The sequence below is a fragment of the Carassius carassius genome, chromosome 15 (assembly GCF_963082965.1).
Source record: "Carassius carassius chromosome 15, fCarCar2.1, whole genome shotgun sequence".
Classification (NCBI taxonomy): Eukaryota; Metazoa; Chordata; class Actinopteri; order Cypriniformes; family Cyprinidae; genus Carassius; species Carassius carassius.
In genome coordinates, this window is record NC_081769.1 from 34,433,190 (window position 1) to 34,441,470 (window position 8,281).

Sequence of the window (8,281 nt, forward strand, 5' to 3'; positions counted from 1 at the left end):
AGCCTGAATTCACCAAATTGTTCTCTGGACCTGAGGGTAGCCTCTTCTTCCTTGCTTCTCTCTTAATTCTCATCAGCAGGACTAGCGCTATCGCTCGCTTCTTACAACGGGACAGATGCATGTTTGCTGCTGATCGAAAGGAGGAGGAACAGACTATGAAAGAGCTCCCGCTAAACATTTTTAAAACTCCGCCTATGCCATAGCGCAGCGCAAATCGCGTTTTTATCTGAAAGGCAACGCTGAGCCCAGCGGCAAGCGCCGTGCATACCGCGTACTGTGTGAAAGGCCCAATTACGCGGCCATTATGTGGGAAACACACCGCAATAGAATAAGAATAAGTTAAACGCTAACGTTATAGTTTGACCTCCTATTAACGTTCGCGCTCTTCCACTGATAAACATGGTATTAGCTTTGTGGCTAATCTAATATAGCAATGCATTAGCGGCTGTAAGTGATGTTACAGAATATTTAGAAGTAATAATGATAGGACCGTTAGCTAGAACTACCACACAGTTTTTATATACAGGGTATGAACTAAATCTACAATCATTTCACATGACGAACGACAGACTCACCGTCAAAACAGTTGATCGCTTTCTTCTGTAGTGGACTTCTGGCGCTGTTGTTAACTCTAGAGCTGCAGAGCTCCCTCTGGTGGGCACACTATGCAACACTCATAACATGAGTGAAGCATGAGACTCTGTTTCTCATGTTTCATCGGCCGTTATAAATGCCGATGCCGATTGAAATGCAATTAGCTTATATCGGCCGATATATCGGTCTGGCTCTAATTAAAAGTGGGGGGCACGTCCCCCGTGTAATCTACGTACCTGATCAGAACACAGTTCATCCACGTGGTTATCTTAATCAGGTGTGTTAACTTAGTGAGACATATGAAAAATATGCATGCCAGGACTGGAACCGCTTGGCTACATCATGTGTCACTCACCAGCGAGAAAACTTTAAAAGTACTACAATACCAGGAAGGAAGATTGTCTTGTTGAGGTTTGTCTGACATTCTCGCTCTCAGCATGCTCTTGACGTGTCCTGTCTGCGTGAACAGGGTGCGCAGAGGTATGCAGATACAAACGTTGACAGGCAGGTAGGAAAGCTAATTAAAAAGCTTGGACAAAGAGAGTTGAATGGACGAACATTTCTTGGTCCTACGCCTTCCAATAGAACATTTAAATACAGATAAATACATTTAGACCACTTAACTTAATGATTACTATCGGAAAGTGAAGAGACTTTCAACCAGCATAACAAAAGACAAACACCTAATGCACCTTTAAATATGTTAAATAAGAGAAATATAATTTATGTATTTAATCCCATTTTATCAACCAATATCTTTGCTACTGATCTACGACGATCAAATTCAACAATACAACGCAAAAATGAAAAAAATATTTTTCTCATTGCTGAATAGTGTTGAACTTTCTTCTCCTGTGTCATACTATTCTTCACCGAATTTGTTTGAGCTGCGGCCTCTAATGTACAGACATGAATTTACATTTCCATCAACCTGAGGCATATCAATTTCACTTTCGTTGTCTAAAGGCTTTTATATTTGTAAAAGAAGAACTTTTTTTATTAAAAACAAGCAAGCTCTGCCCAGATTTTAAAGGTAACTCAAAAGTAACGTAACACATTACTTTCTATAAAAAGTCATTTGTTACTTTAAATGTAATTTTTTACTTTTTTAGGGAGTAACGCAATATTGTAATGCATTACTTTTTAAAGTAACTTTCCCCAACACTGAATATAACACACTCACTGATCTTACTGTCTATTGTCTTTATCATTTGTAAAACTGCATTTTTCCATCTCAAAAATATATCTAAATTACGGCCTATGCTCTCAATGTCAAATGCAGAAATGTTAATCCATGCATTTATGACCTTAAGGTTAGATTATTGTAATGCTTTATTGGGTGGTTGTTCTGCACGCTTAGTAAACAAACTACAGCTAGTCCAAAATGCAGCAGCAAGAGTTCTTACTAGAACCAGGAAGTATGACCATATTAGCCCGGTCCTGTCAACACTGCACTGTCTCCCTATCAAGCATCGTATAGATTTTAAAATATTGCTTATTACTTTTAAAGCCGTGAATGGTTTAGCACCTCAGTATTTGAATGAGCTCCTTTTACATTATAATCCTCTACGTCTGCTACGTTCTCAAAACTCAGGCAATTTGATAATACCTAGAATATCAAAATCAACTGTGGGCGGCAGATCCTTTTCCTATTTGGCGCCTAAACTCTGGAATAACCTACCTAACATTGTTCGGGAGGCAGACACACTCTTGCAGTTTAAATCTAGATTAAAGACCCATCTCTTTAACCTGGCTTACATATAACATACTAATATGCTTTTAATATCCAAATCCGTTAAAGGATTTTTAGGCTGCATTAATTAGGTAAACCGGAACCGGAAACACTTCCCATAACACCCTATGTACTTGCTACATCATTAGAAGAATGGCATCTACGCTAATATTTTTCTGTTTCTCTCTTATTCCGAGGTCACCGTAGCCTCCAGATCCAGTCTGTGTCCAGATCAGAGGGTCACTGCAGTCACCCGGATCCAGTACGTATCCAGACCAGATGCTGGATCAGCACCTAGAAAGGACCTCTACATCCCTGAAAGACAGCAGAGACCAGGACAACTACAGCCCCAGATACAGATCCCCTGTAAAGACCTTGTCTCAGAGGAGCACCAGGACAAGACCACAGGAAACAGATGATTCTTCTGCACAATCTGACTTTGCTGCAGCCTGGAATTGAACTACTGGTTTCGTCTGGTCAGAGGAGAACTGACCCCCCAACTGAGCCTGGTTTCTCCCAAGGTTTTTTTCTCCATTCTGTCACCGATGGAGTTTCGGTTCCTTGCCGCTGTCGCCTCTGGCTTGCTTAGTTGGGGACACTTCATCTACAGCGATATCATTGACTTGATTGCAAATAAATGCACAGACACTATTTAACTGAACAGAGATGACATAACTGAATTCAATGATGAACTGCCTTTAACTATCATTTGCATTATTGACACACTGTTTTCCTAATGAATGTTGTTTAGTTGCTTTGACGCAATGTGTTTTGTTTAAAGCGCTATATAAATAAAGGTGACTTGACTTGACTTGACTTGACTATATGAGGATTTATTACACACATTTATTCATACATGTTATTTCACTGACAGAAGTTCAGCTACAGTATTAATATCATTAAGAAAAAAGAAGAGACTCTATAAAATCAAACTGTGATTAGTGGGGCGGGGCTGAGAGCCATGGGAATGGAGCGAGGCCGGTGGAGTGATTGGAAATGAGCGGAGGAGTCGGCGCTGTTCGCAAGGGAGCCGGAGCCTGCCGCCGTCCGCCATGATGGGGAGGAGCAGGGAACGGGGGACTCCTGCCGGCTGCCCAAAACCGGAGGAGCCGTTGTTGTCCACCGGGCAACGGATGGGTGTTGTGCCGTCCGCCAAAGGCCGTCCAGTGCCACCGCCAGGCACCGCGGAGGAGATCACCCAGCTGGTGGAGGGCCGAGGGGCAGTGCGTCTGGGAGCCGGAACAATTTTTTTTTTCTCTCCTCTCTCCCTTCTCATTTCTGTCACTCCTCATCCTTCCATCTCCTTTTTTCTTGCCTCGTCTGTCCTACCCCCAGGGGGTGGGGGGGTGTGGGGAGTAGAGTGCAGTCTCGTGGGTACCCCCCGGCCTGTGAGGGGCGATGGGGGTATGTGACGAGTGGGGCAGGGCCGAGAGTCGTGGGAACGGAGCGAGGCCGGTGGAGTGATTGGAAATGAGCGACATCTGCTCGACCCAACGGTCTCGCGTCCCACGGAGGAGATCAGATGGATACAAAAGAGGAGCGAAGACAGTGAAGGTAGAGAGAGGACCAGGCCTGGACTTTATTTTGTGTTTGGTTTTTGTTTGTGCGTGACAGTCATCCGCGGGGGGCTGTCACGCTGTTTTGTCTTTATTTTATTATTAAAGTGTTTCATTTGATTGTTCGCCGGTTCCCGCCTCCTTCCCGATGATAATGAAGTTTACATTGTTACACTCACTGTTTCTAATTCATCATGCAGCTCAAAGCATTATGGGTAGAATTTATCTTCGGTTTATTCTGATTCATCAACACAGTTTCAATGATGATCCAGATCCAAATCCAATACCAGGATAGAGCGGCTGAGTGAATGTGGTCTGGACTGTGTGGATGAGGCTCATTGTGTCAGAGACGCTGTAGAAGGACAGAGTTCCTGCATTGTAATCTACATACAATTCAATTCAATTCAATTCAAGTTTATTTGTATAGTGCTTTTTACAATACAAATCGTTACAAAGCAACTTTACAGAAAATTATGTTTCTACAATATTTAGTAGTAGCTAGTAATTTGTGCACGTTTGACAGGATTTCATTAAAAAAAATAATAATAATAATAATACAAGATGTAGTCAGCTAGATGATGAACTATCAATATTATTAATTAATAGTTATTATATGATGCAGTCACACATGTAGCAATAATTGTTAGTTCTGTTTGTTGATTCAAGGTTAGCATCATCTGGGGTCCTCTGAGGGTCAGCATCATCTCTTCTCAGGTGTTCTGGATCCAGACTGGAGCTTGTGTAAATCCTAGTTACCACGGGATGTAAATCCCGTGGCAAAACATAGAAACAAAATAGAGACATCATTAGCATAGCTGCTGATCCAACAAAGTAAAATTAGTTTAACCCAAGCTAATGAATAAAAATGCACATTTGATCAGATGCAGCTACACTCACAATTTAAGAGATACATTATTCGTATGCTTGGCGAAAGAGATGTGTTTTTAATCTAGATTTAAACAGAGAGAGTGTGTCTGAACCCCGAACATTATCAGGAAGGCTATTCCAGAGTTTGGGAGCCAAATGTTCATGAATGCATGAACTAGCTTTTCTGCATCAGAAACAGATAACATGTTTCATAGCTTGGCAATGTTTCTAAGATGGATACACTCCTATTCTACTGCTGAAAGGTTTCACAGAGAGAGCAGTCTCATTCTTATTGTGCCAGAATGAGTATCTGGATGGAGAGCAGAACAAACTCCAGGATTGATCACTGAATCCAAACACACATTCTTTAGCCCCTCCCTTCCTGCTGATGCTCTTATATGACACTGATATACACACACCATTTTCTCCACTCCACTCCAGCTCCCAGTAATAGCATCCACATACACTCTCTCTACAAAACACCTGACACCAATAGTCAAATCTTTCTGGATGATCAGGATATGTCTGGACTGTGAAAGTGCCAGTAATCACTCTGTTGTTCTCAGACAGATGGAGGTTTTTATGTGCTGTGATTGGATCCAGAGAGAGCTGATGGGAATCTGATGGAGATAAAACACACCAGAATCAGAAATTATGAATCTGTTTGATCTTTTCATGTAGCTTCATGTTCAGTGTATCATCAGTGTCTCAGTACAGATGAACAGATATCCTGTGAAAATCATCATTTATATATAACCATCATCAGATCATCAAATTCTTCTTTCACCTTATACAGGAAGAACATGAACACACTCGGTGAGATTTTCTGCTTGTTTTCTAACTGACTTATATTGTAGGAAGTTGTTCCTGGTTCTGGGAACAATGTTGGTGAATGTGACTGTGGAAATCAACAGACATGATCAGTGTGATTCTCATGATACTGAATCCATTCCTAAGACATTTCTAATATGATGTTCTCCATGATATGAGATGATGATGGACTGGTTTCTGAGCGCAGATGAATCTTCAGGACTTTACCTCTGTCTGAGATCTTCTTGAGCTGCTCTTTGCAGAAATCCTCCAGTTTGTCTCTCAGCTGATGGACAGATTCTCTCAGACCATCAGAAGAGAAGAGGGAACTGAAGGGGCCATCATTTACATCTGTAGATTCAGGAAGTGCTGAGAGAGACTGGAAACTCTACAGAAAACAGAAATCAAAACTCATCAGCTCCACACATCACCCAATAACCTGCACCAACATCAGATTTGTGCAGCTCTTGTTGACTTGGCTGATCTTTAGTAACTCACCTCAATCCAGCCCTTTCACAACATCAGCTTCATTCTTCTCGTATTCATTAAATCAAATTACAGCTAGTTACATATTCTTGTATTTGCCACTTACACTATATGTGAACTTTCTAGGAAATAGTTTAGCTGATAAAACATCTGCTAAGAACATAATTGTCCATCTAACATCTCAAGTACATCAATGGAGTCTATTTGTAGGGTTGAGTAGATTTGCTCAGGAAAAGCAGCTCAAAGACTACAATTAGATTGACCATTATTTATAACGTTGTGTGGTGGTTAGAGACACTGAAACTTCACAGGGACTCTTAAGACACACTTAGGAATGGTTTCGATACACTGAAGCATTGCTAATATAAAGACTTACTTCAGTTTTATCAGGTTTGAGAATCACCTGATCCAATTTTGATGAACATTACACAGAACTGGTACTATCAAGTTCACTGATTTCAAGGTGATGTAATAAATCAGAAAGACAAATATGAAAAAAATATGAGTGAGTGAAGTTTTGAACTGCCAGTGGTGCTAGTGGTGGTTGACAGCTAAATATATTGTCCAGAAGAAAGAGCTGAGAGAAAGCAATCCTAAGAGATTTCCAGAACTGAAAGCCATTTGTAAGCAGCGTCTCTTTCAGAAGAAGCTGATCAGATGAGAGTCTGACTGATGATTATATAAGAAGACACCCATGAAATGTTTCTCTGTGAGTCTCTGTCACAGCAGGATCTGCTCAAGTCCACTATGATCCTGTTCTTCTAGATCTGTGTTACCTGCAGGAACTGGATGTGATCCTGTGTGTGTGAAAGCTGCTCCAGCTCAGTGTCTCTCCTCCTCAGATCATTGATCTCCTGCTCCAGTCGCTCCAGTCGTCCTTCAGCTCGACTCACTGCAGTCTTTTCCTGATCTCTGATCAGTCGTATCAGCTCAGAATGGCTTCTCATACCAGAGCGGATGAGCTCAGTAAAGATCCTCTCACTGTCCTCCACTGCTGTCTGTGCAGAGCGCTGTTAGGACACACTGTGATTCAGCTTCAGTGAGTCTGAACTGAGACGGAGACAAACTTCTCTTCTTCTCCAGACTCACCTTCTGAGACTCCACAGTCTCTCTCAGCTGCTGGAGATCTTTCTCTCTCTGCTGGATTCTGTGCTGGAACGTCTTCTGTGTCTCCTTCAGCTGCTTCTGCAGGACAAACAGATAATAGTGAATATCACCGAGAACAACTGGCACTAAATAATCAATGTATACAAGAGATGTAGGTTCAAACTCAAGAAGTGATGATCAGTTACAAACATCGAACATGATGATAAGGCTTGTTTCAAACTGTAAGTGTAAGTATAATAAAAGTGAAACTGGCTTCACAATGACAGTGTTTCTGCTGTGTTTCATAACTTGTATTTTGACAGATGAAAGTTTATATTTTGTCAAAGAACCGGTGAATAGTTCACTCCATTATTTTATATTGTTTAATCAAAGTCTATTTTATGAAAGATTGTTGATGAAGGTTTCTGGTGCATTTTCAGCAAACAGTGAAACTCTTCTTGCAGCTGCTGTTCGTTTCTGCTTTAGTGTGCATATAAGAATTCTGTAAGTTGTTAATATGGTGCCAATATAAACACATGAAATGATTGTCAGCAATATTTCATCAGTGTCTTTTTTAAAATACCTGTTTCTCTATCCTCTGTGCTGCAGCTGATACAGTTTCGTGGTTTTTATGTTCATCTATCGTACACAGCATACATATACATTTCTGATCAGTGCGACAGAAAACCTCAAGGAGCTTCTCATGTTTCTGGCAGATCATCTCCTGCAGTCGTCCAGTCGCATCAATCAAAGTGTGTCTCTTTCCTTTAAGCCAACTCTCGTGTTGTTCAAGAGATGATTCTGACAGTAAGAGTTCAGACACATCAGACAGGACTTGATGGCTTTATATTTTCTTCCAGTACACACGTCACACTGCACATCTCCAGCTCCAGAGTCACAGTCAGCAGGACGTTTCACGTTTCACCCTTCACGAGGAGGGAAAGCCACAAACATTCATTACCAAAGAAGCTGGCTGTTCACAGAGTGCTGTATCCAAGCATGTTAACAGAAAGTTGAGTAGAAGGAAAAAGTGTGGAAGAAAAAGATGCACAACCGAGAGAACTGCAGCCGTATGAGGATTCTCAAGTCAAGTCAAGTCACCTTTATTTATATAGCGCTTGAAACAAAAAAGATTGCGTCAAAGCAACTG

At 41.3% G+C, this 8,281-nt stretch overlaps 1 pseudogene; it reads right to left on the bottom strand.

Moving 5' to 3' along the window:
- Positions 1 to 5,297: 5,297 nt before the first annotated feature.
- On the bottom strand, positions 5,298 to 8,043 carry LOC132157960 (tripartite motif-containing protein 29-like; annotated as a pseudogene).
- Between the last annotated feature and the right edge of the window lie 238 nt (positions 8,044 to 8,281).